This window comes from Zootoca vivipara, chromosome 11 (genome assembly GCF_963506605.1).
Source record: "Zootoca vivipara chromosome 11, rZooViv1.1, whole genome shotgun sequence".
In the NCBI taxonomy this organism is placed as follows: domain Eukaryota; kingdom Metazoa; phylum Chordata; class Lepidosauria; order Squamata; family Lacertidae; genus Zootoca; species Zootoca vivipara.
Window position 1 is genome coordinate 22,672,780 of NC_083286.1, and position 14,617 is coordinate 22,687,396.

A 14,617-nucleotide genomic window follows, 5' to 3' on the forward strand; every position below is an offset into this window, starting at 1 on the left:
GTACCAATCAAAGAGTTTTGCAAACAGTTTTGATGGAAGATTTATTTATTTATTTGCAATCAAGTTGTATATAAATCTAATAAAATACAACAAATAAACGAATGTGGGATCAGTGCAAACTGTCGTGTTGAATTTGATGTTCTTTTGCTCAGAATTATCTCCACACTTATTATTATTGTTTATTAGAGTTATATACTGCAGTTCATCACAAGATCTCAGAGTGGTTCACAAAATAAAAATATAAGGTAAAAGCACATATAAATAGTTAAAACAAAAACAGCAAAATAATAACCTCCCCCGCCCCAAACACATTTAAATGGCTGTAGAATATTAATCAGCTTTTGCTTCCATTTTAGGATTAAATTTATTAGCTCTTGTCCATAATGCCATGAATGGGATACACTGCGTCAGGTTTGAGATTTCTGTTTCTGTATTGGTTGAAAAGGCAGAATAGAAATGATTATCATATGCTCTGTCTTGGCAGACTTTAAAGAAGCATTTTGCTCAAATGGTGAAGAGCAAGATTCCAGAAATTAACTATGATTGGAACTGGATATTTCACTGAGGGGAAAAAAATACTCGGTCAATTCTGTGGTCTGCCTTTTGTCCCTTCCTTTGGTTGTTATGGCAAAGGAGTGCACAGCTGTTCTCAGCTTGAGTCCTTAGTTTTTAAGGCTTCTGATGAGATCTGTTTGAACTTGGACCGGCAGACACAACTACATTTATTACAAACACTTGTATTGACAGTCTCTTGGCACAAATCTTTTCATCAAAGTCTGCCTGATGCATTGAGCTCCCAAATGTTGATATCTATCATACTTGCTTTGACATTGGCCTTCAGAGTGGTCAGCGATTTGAAGAATTAATTTATTAGAATTATAGCAAAGAGAGCGAGACACTTAAGCTTATCGCAAAACAATCACAGGTTAATTGTTTGGGTCTCGGGAGATAGCACTGTCCTCATCCTCTGACTAATAAAATGTTGGAACTAATAATATATGCAAATATAAGTGTATGTGAATGATATTGAAGAGACTGAACTGTTCAGTTTTCCCCCCTGAAGCCTTTGGTAGCAGTCCACATAGATACAGAACTTTAATCAGGGGGAGGTCAATGGGAAGGGATTGCACACCTTGCCTCCTGTCAGGCATGTCACTGTGCTTACCAAGAAGGGAGGAAGCTGACGGGAGGAATTGGTGTTGTGTGGGTCCTCATCACCCCCGCTTTCCCTCCCAATAAGTACAGTGTGCAGTGGCAACCTTCCTTTCTGGGTACCCATGAAATGCAGAAGATCAAAGTTACTTTATAAATACATGCTTGGATTTAGGGCAGGCTTCCTCAACCTCGCCCCCCCCCCAAAAAAGATGTTTTGAGACTACAATTCCCATCATCCCTGATCACTGGTCCTGCTAGCTAGGAATCATGGGAGTGGTAGTCCCAAAACATCTGGAGGGCCGAGGTTGAGGACGCCTGATTTAGGGCAAGGGGCATCTATTCCAAAACTGGGAGGTGGGGTGGGGGGCAGAATGGGACCTTGAACATGGCAGATCTGAAAGAAACCTCACTCCTGGTTTCGTTTGTGTTTAGCTTTATGCAGCTAAAAGGAGTCTTTCTCCCAGAAACAGATTGATGTCAATCTAAGAGGATGTGCCCTATAAATATACTTCTGGTTGTACCACAAGAAAATACTATATATGTATATATAAAAGCTTTCCCAGGAGAAAGCTTGGAAGGTTGGCTGTTGGTGAGAATGTATTTTGTAGTCCTTTTCCTCATTTAAGTGTGTTTGCGACCTGTAATGACAAGGGTTTCAGAGTCTATATCAGCTAGTCATTGCAAGTCTCCAAAATGCCTAAACATTTTACAAACTCCCAGTTGCCTAGACCAGGAAAGAATAAGCTACAAATCACCCCCAAAAGCTTGGTTAGAAACATGCTGAACAGGGTTGCCCACCCAATCCCTTTTTACCACTGTGCTGGTGAAAGTCTCCTTTTCCCCTTTTTCTTTTGGCCAAATTGTGGAAAACAGCTACTTTCACTGTTGTCTTAACTGCTAGAATGTGTGGTATACAAGGTGCTGCGCATAGTGAAAATGTGAGAAAAGTGATTAATTCTGACAATATTCATGTAAGATTTTTGAGATGGTAAACACCTCCTGTGAATTAGTTATTTAGTTCAGAGGATTTAGCATCAGCCTTCACTGCTTTATGGATTGTGGCATAAATATTTTTGGAATATAGCTATGTAGATGTTAAATTAAAGGAGAAAGTACTTGGGCTTAGATTGGTGGTGATTAAAAATGGCAGATTTGATTTGGGTGTCGTCCAGTTATATACATACTAATTCAGGAGTAAATCTTACTGAATGAGATGGCACTTCTGAGAAACATGTGTCAGATCAGGATGTCTGTTCTGTATATGACATTCTGCACAGAAATTAAGAAAGGACAGCAGTTGGATGGGATGACACTGCATTATAAATCCAAGTCTTCGGTACAAAATGAAAACTGAAATGGCTTTCTATATATCATTCTTCTGTAGACCAAATATTTATGATCTTATAACGTAAAGTAGTATGATACAGTATAAAGTGCCTTACAAAGGCATTGATAACAGGATCTAATCTCTTGTAATTGTTTTATATTTTGAAACTACTCCCTATAATTAACTGCACAGCTACCCTGGCCATTCAGTTCAAAAACGAAAGGAAAAAAGTGATGGCTGTCGTGATGATTTACTGCACTGACTATATTGTTTAAGGTCTGTCAGTATTTCCATTATAAACAACATTTCTGAAGGGTGCATAACTCATCTTTTAAATTTGCCTTGGGCTCTCTCTTGGCACATGAGTTTTCAGCTGAAATGTAAATTATTTTGTAATTTGTGTATATGTGTGCACATGTGAAATGTGCTTCTCCATAAAAATGAAGGATTAGTATTGGTTGGAAGCTGACAAAGTCTGGGAAGAAGCTGCGCAAAGTACCACATAACAGGAGTCCTGAATCACTTTGGTACTGATTTACATTACATCTGTGATACCAGTTTTGGGACTCTTCCAGATAGCACATGCTAAGTCTGCATCTGCCGAATTTAGTTATGTGTTTATATGGCAGCTACGCACTTGGAATGCTCATACGTTCAGAATTCATGGCAGGTTTAGAATGGGATGGGGAATAGTGCAAGCAAGAAATAAACTGAATGTACGGTATATATTTCTTGTGAACTAGGGCATCTAGTAAGTAAAATATTCTCAAGCAGAACACAGTAGTCAATGTAATATCAGTTTCAGTTTGCAACCTGGACTTGGTATTGATGCCAAGGGTTGAAGCTGACGTGACACAGATTATGGATAAAATCAATGTCTGTGTAAATCTACTGTCACATGTCTCCACTTTCAAATACAGTGGAACCTCGGGTTAAGTACCATCCTCCTTACCAACGCTTTGGGTTACAAGCTCTGCTAACCTGGAAGTAGGTGTTCCGGGTAGTGAACTATGCTTTGGGACGTTAGCGGAAGTCGTGTGCCAACGGCATGGACCCTTTGTAACATTAGCATGGCTGCAAAAGTGGTCCAGGTGGACTTGCTACTGGCATGGTGATGTTACATGCAAATGGGCAGAGCACACGATAGGTGCATTTGAACATGATGAACCATGTCTGGAATGTTTAAGCATACTGCTGCATCATGCCACTTTTGGCCCTTAGAATCAATGCCCCATTAATGTTACAGACTGAAAAGCTCACATAACATTTCTTTTATTTATGTTTTATTTAGCAGAATTTGTATACCACCTAATACCTCTAAGTGGCTTACAAAAAGAAAAATACATGTTAAAATTACCAAGTAGAAGTTAGAGATTGGGATTCAACTAGATTTTATTCAGAGTTGACCTATTGAAATTCATGCTTCCAACTGAGTTGTGTTCATTAACATCAGTGAGTCTACACTGAATAAAGCTGAATAAAGTCCATTGTTTATATATATATATATATATATATATATATATATATATATATATATATAATCAGCAGTCGCACAGTATAAATTAGAAAGTATTATTAAAATACATATCTGGGTAGGCTTGCCTAAATGAAAATGTTTACAGCAAAGGTTCTTGCCTGTGTCAGTGGTGTTGCTATGTTAAAATATTGATTCCTTATCTATGACAGTAGATTAAAGGACTGATTAAAAGGATCAGTCAGTTGTCTATACTGAGAATTTAGCTCCTAAATATCCCAAATTATGCATGGTGTATAACAAAATAATACCCCACCCATCTACCCATATTGATTTGCCAATAGGTAGGTTTTTTTTGTCTATTTGGTTTCTGAAAAAATGAAATTCAGATACATTAAACATGCTTGATTCAAAGACAGAGAATATGAAAAGTTGCTATCCATTTAGTATACGCTGATGACGAAATGTGATTTAATAGTATTGTTCCACCATTGTTTTCCATATAGTCCTAATGCTTCCGCCATCTCCTCCTCCTCCTCCTCCTCCTCCTCCTCCTCCTCCTCCTCCTCTTCTTCTTCTTCTTCTTCTTCTTCTTCTTCTTCTTCTTCTTCTTCTTCTTCTTCTTCTTCTTCTTCTTCTTCTACAACGCTGAATTGATTGGGTGCGCTCACACATACATACCATTTTCTCTGGAAATTAAATTTTGTTCCCTGGACTGAACTGCAGTTAAAAGCTTGAAACTGGTAATCCCTTCCGCTCTTTTGGTTTAATATATGTGTGAAACAGTAGAGGTGGTAGTTTCTCTAATTGCTCTACTATCATTACAATTATAAAGAAAAGGTCAATCTAATCGTCACCAATTAAATTGGGGGGAAGCTGCATTGTGGCCCCAAAGAGTCATTATGTCAATTTTATGTTGTGCATCAGCGTATAACACATTTTCGAGGATATATAAATCTAATCTTCTTGGGTATTAGTTCAGACTTGCTCCATTACAGACGGTTGGTGCTGTAGTAGAGAGATAACCCTAAGCAACATCTATTAATTGCACCGTCTTTCATTGTGTGTCTCTTCTCAGGATTCATGTACTGTAAAACCTGGCAGCTATAATGAGTAGAAATGGATGTGCCAGATGGCTGTTTGACCCTCCTATTGTTATGTGTTTCATGGCGTGAAAAAATACGTTCCGCAGTCTTGACTCTCTCTTTTTCTTTGTCTCTTTAAGACTGCTTTAAAACTGGCTGGCTTGAATAGGAGCAGTAGTGCTTAATGTGTGTGTGTGAACCTATTGGATGCTGCTGTTCAGGTAGAAATACAAGTTGTGCTACTAAATTTGTTCTTCATTCCTTTGTCCCGTGATAAAAATAAAGTTTTGGGTTGTTCCTAAAGAAAATGCATTAGAATCATATACCCCTATGTGGGACTCCATTTAATATAAATATTAACCATAAAAAAAAAAATCACCTGCTCAAGACCACCAGCATGTTTCTCATGTTGCAGGGTCAGAAATGCTGATGGCAGATTTACCCAGATGCTGTTCAACCCAGGGGTAAGTTTGTGTGGCTAACTGAGCAGTGGGGTTGCTCCTCTCTGATTAATTATGTGTCCTCTCCTCAGCACACATTCATCTAAGATCACCTGCACTCTGGTTACTCATGTCGATGGTTTAAGGCACGGGTGTCAAACACAAGGCCCGGGGGCCAAATCCGGCCCGCCAGACCTCATCATGTGGCCCGCCGAGCGCCCCAGCCAGTGGGACCCAGCAGTGGGACCTTGCTGCTGAAACGCCGTGCCAACAAAGCGCCGACAAACAGCTGGGGCCGGGGAAATGCTTTTTGCCCCTGGGTCCCTTCGCACTCTTTTCTGGCGCTGAATCAAGGCGGTGACCCCCCCCTTCCCTTTCTTCCTTCCTCTCTCTCGTTCTTTTTCTTTCTTTCCCTCTCCTTCCTTCTTTATCTCTGTCTTCTCTCCCTCTTTCTTTTTCTTTCCTTCTTTATTCCTTCTTTCCTACTCTTCTTTCTCTCACCTCTTTCCTTCCTCTCTCCCTCCTGCTCCCTCTTTTCTTCCTTCCTTCCTTCCTTCCTTCCTTCCCAACTTTCTTCCTCTCCCTCATTCTTATCCTTTCTTTCCCTCTACTTCCTTCCTTCTTTCCCCCTTTCCGTCTTCTCTCCCTCTTTCTTTTTCTTTCCTCTTCTCTTCCTTATTTCCTACTCTTCTTTCTCTCCCCTCTTTCCTTCCTTCCTTCCTCTCTCCCTCCCACTCCCTCTTTTCTTTCTTCCTTCCTTCCTCCCCTCCCCTCCCCTCCCTCTCCCTCTCCTCAGAAACATAGGATGCTGCTTTATACTTCTGGCCCTTAAACCCTGGAGCCAGGAGAGCAGCTTCAGTGAGTCAACCTCAGCCAGTCCCTTTGGTGAAGGGTGGTGGCTCACTGGCAGAACATCTGTCCTGCATGCAGAAGGACCCCAGCATCTCCAGGTACTAGTAGCTCTGCAAAGGTCCTGCATGAAACCCTAGCGAGCCTCCACCACCCAGTGCAGTTACCAAAAATCATTTTTCAATAAATTGTACAATAATTGTACATTTGAATATCTACTTGCCATTATTCTGACTATGTTAGTTATTACTTACATTATTACAAAAAACAGTAATAATTGAATGCAGTGACAATAATTTATGATAATAAAGAGTGGACACATAGTCCTACAGATACAACCGGCCCTTTGAGGGTGACCAAACTGCTGATGCGGCCCCCGATGAATTTGAGTTTGACACCCCTGGTTTAAGGAAAGGTTGACTGGAGGAGAGCCCATTAGTAGAGAATTTAAGCACAATGAATTATGGCTTGCATAACTCATTGAACTAGTGGGTGTGGGGATTAAAGAAAAACCAACCCTCACACAACAGCCTTGGGGTACTTACGCAAGATTTCACACACACACACACAAAAATGGATGAAATATTAAGAATGCATTTCATTTTGTTGACTCCAACTTGTAATCTCTTAAAAAATGAGGTTATTCATATCTAACTGCCAATTTCTTTTTATAAGTCATTAGAGGCGTATTAAACAATATGTTTAAAAAAACCACGATCAGTTTAATGGTCCATTAGTGTCCTTAAGGCTTTTATAATAATTACACAGATACATTATGAACCTGAATTTGAGGTTAATCAGTGCCTAAAGCATACATTTATGAGTCTTATAATTAAGGTTGCTTTAGGTCAATCTTTTGAGAAATATTTGTTACATTACTTTCACATATGTGTTGCCCATCACTTACCTTTTAAGTCTTTATTATATCAGTTATCTTCTCAAATAGCATCGTGAGATATATACACAACTTTCAGAACCTTGGTCCTGTATCAGACCAGTTGCAACATCTATTTAAAAAAAAAACAGGAAGTAATGTGAATTTGTGAGCATTTGTTCCTACTTTTAATTTTGGTTTTATTTATTTGAAAAAAACAATGCCTGAAAAAAACAAAAGAAAAACATTCATTAAATGTTTTTTAGGTTTTTAACATATTTCTAAACTTGCAATTACTTTCCAAAAGACTGCAATTAGTGTTATTTATGTAAACTGTGTAGATAAAAGTAATTAGCTAATTGTAATAAAAAAAAGCTCATAGTTATAATAGCCTGCTATTTTGTGGATTTAATCTCTGGAGGGTTGAAAGACTGTGGATTGAGCTGACTTTTTTTTAAAAAAAGAAAACATAAAATGGAGCATCTGTAAGTTTTAGACACAAATTATTTCACAGTTTCACCTTATCATTCTGGGCATGGCTACAGATTTAGCTCATTAAATTCCTTTTAAATTCACCTGCTGCTGGGAGTTGCAAGTGGGGAAAATCTCCAAACAGTCTTTGAAAAATTACTGTTTGCAAAAAGATTACAAAGGAAGCAAAAATGGTGTGCAGAGTAATTATAACTAGTATGTGGCTTTTTACAGTTTGAGTGCCAATTATAGAAGTGATAAGACTTGCATGAAAGATATAATTTGGATGTTTTATTTCAATCAATACATACAAACATTTAAAAACAGTTAACATGATAATTTACTGCCTCTCTTTCTTCACAGTGCACAATGTATACTTTTAGATATGGGTACACAACAGGCCACCTGAACTTTCACTGCAGGCCTCTGCAGTCTATATAAGATGTGATTGCCCATGTTAATAATTATGCAGTGTGATTGTAGTCAGATTATTCTAACCTGGAATTGAAAGAAATGATCACGAAAGTCTATATCAAGCTGGATGTCGTGAGTTATTCCAAATGTTTGAGAGAACATACTTGGAATGTACCTGAAAAACATAAAGGAATTGGAGATCAACTTTGCTGCTGCTGCTGCTTTGTTTTGTTTACCTTTTTTTGGCTATGAATAAATTTGAAGTGGAGTGGTGTTTGGCTATCTTAGGCTAGCTAGGGGACTTTCACAAAGAGTTATGTTTCAAGCAATTTTGGTATGTTCAAATCATATTACCTACCACATATGTGGCTGAGAAATGTTCCTTCCTTGGGGCTATGCTAGTGGTGACTTTTACATTCTCCTGTTGAGTAAAACACAGTCTGTCTGTTTAAACTACCTAAATCTGGCTCTTAAAAGAGTTAGCTCCCCTACAAACACCTCTTGGTGGGGATACAGACAGTTCTGGGAGTGCCCGGGAGTATTCAAAAAGTGGCAGAAAGGTTTGGTCTTGTCTTATAACGGAATACCAATAGCACCAGCAGAATTGTCATAGGTAGCTATAATTTATGGGAAAAGCCAGTCAGAAATTTTGTTTCTTGCTTTGGATAGAATCCATAGAGCTAGATTATCAGTGTGGGCATATGATCCTGCCAGCCATGAGGAAACTGAGATCTCTGTTCATAAAGTATTCCAGGTCTTCTGTCATAAGTAGGATTTGGTTCAGGAAGCAGACTATTGGCTCAGGTTAGGATTCCTGGGCAGTTTGTGGGTGGGCTCGTACAGGTTATGCACAAACATGTACAACATATGTTACACACATGCACACACACACATATGTATGTTGTCTGGCACCCAAATAATTTTACATCTGACTTGGCTGTTTTCTTACAAATACAGTATTCATTTAAAAGTTACATTGTAACTTTTGATTGTAGGTTTTCTCACCTCCGGCCATTCTGTGAAGCTGTCGTTGGCTGTAGGAGTAATTTTTCTATCCCAAAATTTGAAATTTAGAAAAATGTATCAATGAACAATAATGCTAAGCCTGACATTTCATATAGAGTTGTGTTAACTGTGCATGCTTGTTGGAATATTGAGTTCTTAATTTATTTTAGGCAGGCATCTGAAACACTTAATGCATTCTTTGTAGGTCCGTAGGAAATTATTTTTCACTTGTTTAATGAAACATGGGAACATGCTGCATGTGAAATGCTATATATGCCTGATGTCACATAGGTGGGTGGCTTTCCCATAAAACACAAGCCAGCACTGGAAAGAAGTCACATTGATCAGCAGGGGGAGCTCTCAACAGTGAAATAGCGTTGATGAACTGCAAATCTCTCTGGGTGAATATAAAATACATTGGAAAAGTTGTCTGGTTCACAAAAACCACTTTTACTATTAGATTCAGGGCCTCAGAAGCATTGACAATGAGGGCAGTATTGATATTTCATCACCAGTATTAAAATTAATATGATACTAGAACATGTTAGGACAAGCAGAAGTTTCACCATCTACTGGTTTTATAGTTATTAATAGAAAGAATACTTAATTTCATACAACAGAGAAGAAACAAAATTATGAAGATGCAAAAGGTACTGTGAGAAAGAGCGCAGAGAACCATGTATGTGGCTTATTAATGTCTGTTACAGAAATGAAGCCCTTTTAACAGAGCAGTAGTTGTTGATGGACAATCCTGATCAGTACTTGATTATCAGTGACAATCCTAACCTTGTCTACTCAGAAGTAAGTCCTATTGAATTAAGTGGGGCCTACTTCCAGGTAAGTGGAGTTAGGCTAGTGGCCTGTAGCAGTGTTATATAACAACATACATTCTCTTTCATTTGATACAAGTATTAGTACATCATCCAAAAGTATCAGACAACCACCAAGGTCAGTTTTAAGGTTAAGCACATCCTCTTTTTGGTGCAGTTGCTTTCCACAGTAGAGAGCACATGATTTAATTATCCTCTAAATTAATATTCATTAGAAGGTAGAGCATCTGTGTGTGCTACTTTTGAAATCTTCCCGTAGATGCATGGCATAAGATCTGCATAGTTGCTTGGTGTTCCCCAAAATCACTTAGCTTTGTGATAAATAAGAATGGGGCTGCAAACATACCCCACCCACATGCAGAAAATAGAGCTGGCATTTGATCATAACAATTAACTACGAAATCAGGCATCCCCAACCTGTGGCCCTCCAGGTGTTTTGGCCTACAACTCCCATGATCCCTAGCTAACAGGACCAGTTGTCAGGGATGATGGGAATTGTAGTCCAAAACATCTGGAGGGCCAAAGGTTGGGGATGCCTGAAGTACATGCTCCTCCGTCTCTTCTGTGCCATTCACAGCACAATACACTAAACTTGAAACATTTTGCTTTTCCCCTTGGCGTCTTTTTAGACTCTGTATATAGCCCACACATAATCAGTTTCTGGGATTGTTGGGAGGGAGGCCAGGAAGCAGTAAAAGGGAAATGTAATACTAACTGCTTGCAACTAGGTGATAGGGTGAACTACCCAGGCAAATTAAGGTGGTCAATTGATGTGACCAGAGCTGCACAATCAGTGCACTATCTAGAAAAGGTCACCATAAAGGTTTAACTACAGTTAGGCTCAAGCACGTATTTTTGTGACTTCCTTCCTTGGCATAATAAAGCTTGATTTGCAAAAGCTCTCTGCTTTCATAGCTTCAGATGACTTGAATATAAACTGTTGTTTGATCATATTAACCTTTATTTTTAAATCCTCATGAAATTAAAGTCAAAACATCTCAAATAAAGACCCTTGAAAACTGAAGGTTTTTTTTCTCAGAAGCAACAAATTTCTGCTTGAAGGTTCTTTCCCAATTCCTTTTTTCCTTGCTAAAAATAGTTTCCTTTGAAGGGATTTTTAAAAACTAAAATCTTGTCAGACTTGTATTGTTTAATATAAGTCATATGCTGTTATCTTGTGTTATCTGAAAAAGAGCATTTATTACTGTATGCCCATTATGTTTATGTTTTATCTTACTTTGAAACTAGGTTTGGGCATAACCGGTGATTGTATATCACTAGAATCTATTATGAACCTTTTATCTCTCAATTATGAGAAAATGTTCTTCTATCCATGAGTTTTAATGACCATTAGTTTGTGCCCTAATGTGGTTAACCAGCTACATGCCTTCCTCTTCTTTCAGCTTGGTTGAGAGTGAGTTTTTGTTTTTTTAAATTTTACCTAGGAAATAGCAGTAAATGAAATTCTTTTGCATAGTTGCAAAAATTATATCCAGGCTAGGTGAGCTTATATCATATTGTTTATATAGATATATAGACCTGCCAAAAAAATTACTTTGCATTATATGTCTGATTCCCTTTCAGGGGGGAAATCACTCACATACAACCACTTTAAAAATGGGCAGTCTTTTGAAATTTAGTTATGGCAACCATATCTCTTCAAAGGTGTAACTTAGATATTGAAATAAAATAATTAAACACATTTCCTTTTCTTTGGTGCTATCTCCAGAACTTCTGCACAGAGAAAGTATTTCCACTTTCTCTAAGAATTATAACCATTTATGATCCATGCATTAAAAATATTCTAGGGACGTTGTTTATCCATTCAGGGTCTGCTGTTCAGAAGACTTCCTCCTTGGTCTTCCAGTCTTCTACGAATACAGGTGTGTGTAGAGGAACACTCCTGTGTATATAACTGTTTTTATATTACAGCTGAATGTTAGCTGACCGCCAACGAACCATGCATGGTGAGAATACATTTCATAGCATCCGTCAACACTATCCCTCTGCTTGCCTTTATGCAGCCATACTAAGTATAATTACTTGGCAATCTTCTGCTGCCACTGCAGCACCCAGTGACACAGCTCCACCATCACACCCACCCAAGGCAGCCCAAATGCAGTGCAATTGCTACTTGGTGATCCAGTGACCGGGCATTGGGTCTATTTTACCTTATTTCACCTTCCTTTCCCTCTGCCTGCACAAAAGTGGAACCTGCCTGTTGCCAGTCTGTTCATGCGTAGCTACTTTTATGCTCATTAATTAAGATCATTTGTTTCCCTTTTAAAATAAATATTTTAAATACATGTTTAATTTGCTATGAATTCTAATGGACAGTTCTGTCACAATAGGAATGTTTAAGGGGGAAAAAACACTGTAAGGAGGGAATGAATGATTAAGGGAATGAATGATTATGCTTTTTTTTTAAGGAAAGAACAGTTTCATTTCCTATATCTCACCCACCCACTCTAATGCAATGTTTAGCTTTTAACAAGTGCTGGCTTAGTATAATCATTGCATGGATGAGATTAGAACAACTTCCACTTGATTGAAAAGCACAGAGCTGGGACAGTTTCCTGAACCAACCAGGCCTGTGGGGGATGGATATTTACAGTATTTAATAGCAAACCAACTTCTGAAGCTGTTAGCTAGTTTTCTGTGCTGTCAGCAAACAGAATATTGTTTTCCGTTCTTTGTGTTTTAAATGCTGTTCAGGGAGCTGTGTAAGTTATAATTGATGCTTAGGAAGAGACTCAGAATTTTATACTCTTATAAATTGGCACATCTACATCAATGAGATTGAGAAAGCTATTTTCCCATGAGAATGGTAAAAAATACCATCAAATTATTTTACATTTACAAAAACCCCATATTCTAGTATGTCACAGAACTAGCTTTGTTGGTTCAATTACAGTAGTAGTAAAGAAATTAGAATAAGGAAAAGCTTTCCCACACTGTTAACAAATAGTACAAAGAAACCATGTGTGTGATACATTATTTGTGAATGAGCAACTTCTATCTTGGAATGCTAACCTTCATAGGATGCAAGACACCAGTTGCTACATCTTGTAAACAGAGTGGATAACCTTAGATAAGTCACTACTATATCTCTCTGCATTTCCAAAGATCCCTTCCTCTACTTACACAATGTTATTTGCACACAAAATTAGCATGCAAACATCACAATCTTCACACATCCAAGTACTCTGAGAATTGTGTTCAGATGTATAATGAGGATGCTTCTTTAGTGACTTCCTAGGTCTGGAGACAAACCCCAGGCTGCAATCCATAGGCTTCCACCCCTGGACAGGCACTGCGCCTTAAATGCTTGCAGAGGGAAGGTAATAGAGTTGGAAGGGACCATGAGGGTCATCTAGTCCGACCCCCTGCAATGCAGGAATCTTTTGCTCAATGTGGGGCTTGAACCCATGCCCCTGAGATTGAAAGTCTCATGCTCTACTGACTGAGCCAAAGAAATGAGTAGTACAAACGCAGTCTGGAGCTAGGTGTTGGGCTCTTTGCTCAAGTCAGCATTCCCCTTTCCCCCCTCACTATCTGTATTTGCAATGTACTACATAAGATCCTAGATATCACAAATTGTGGTGATGTTATCCTTGGAATATGGCAGGGCATAAATTCATAGGACATGAGCTATTGAGTTTGTAGGCCCAACTTCTTCCAGGGCTCTCCTGGTAGCAGAATACTATTTGATGGAGCTAGCAGACAGACACCGGCTGTTCCCTTGTAGGTGAAAAGTGAATGCCATTGTAAAATGTGTTTGTTATATTTTGACTCCCAACAGAGAAAGCAGTATGGCCATCCTAATCCTGCCAGAACTTATTTTATTTATTTTTTAGGAAAAAGTGTGTTTCTATAGATCTGATCTGGATAAAATCAAGTACCAGCCCACAGGTCAAGGGTTTTCTATGCTAGGCATAGGCCATGGTTTCTTTTTGAGAAACTGTCTAAGATGCGTGCTGAGGATATTGCTTTCCAATCATTTCATTCGTACCTTGAAGGCCAATTCCAGAACATGGTGCTGTGGGATTTCTGGTTGATTCCTTAGCTGTTGTGGCTTGAAATACTGCATGATTTTATTTTAGCTCCAGTGCTTCTAGATATATACATGAAACAAGAGAAATGTCATTCGTAGAGCTGGTGTGAGGTGGTTTGCTCACCCCAGTAAAAGCCTTTTTAGAGGATCTGGTTGTAGACTGGGATGGGTGAATGTCCGTTGATTTCCTGCGGCTCAGTGCATCTCTTAAAAGGTTAGATCATGTATATTCCAGCTTTGCTTCAGTTATCCATAATCTGGTAACCTCCCGTTTGCTATACACTAATGTGTTTTGCTTGGGACAACCTTTGAAACAATCCAGAAATTTCTCTTTAGTTCAGAATGAAGGTACAAGGCTGCTAATTTGGACTGAACCCATCATGCCAGTGTTTCATCATCTTCACCGGCTTCCAGATCCGTTTAGGGTCTCGTTCAAGGTGCTGCATTCAACCTTTAAGGCCCTTCTTGACATGAATGCCTGAGGGGGTCACTTTGCTCAATTCATTGATATCTTCTTTGGAGGCCTAAGTGCCACCTCTTCTAGGTTTTTCAGTTCTAGAACCCCGACTGCGAAATTCCCTCTCAGGAAGGCTTGCCTGGTGCCTATTTTGGTGTCTTCAAGACCAGGAAAAAACCTTT

General features: G+C 38.8%; 1 protein-coding gene and 1 non-coding gene across 2 annotated transcripts in view; one reads left to right on the forward strand and one right to left on the reverse strand.

Annotated features, from left to right (window-relative positions):
• The window catches only part of FBXL17 (F-box and leucine rich repeat protein 17), a 146,880-nt gene that overhangs the window by 58,554 nt on the left and 73,709 nt on the right, over positions 1 to 14,617 (forward strand). The window lies entirely within an intron of this gene.
• TRNAE-UUC (transfer RNA glutamic acid (anticodon UUC)) lies at positions 13,330 to 13,406 on the reverse strand. Its single transcript has one exon. It is a non-coding gene; the product is annotated as a tRNA-Glu (tRNA).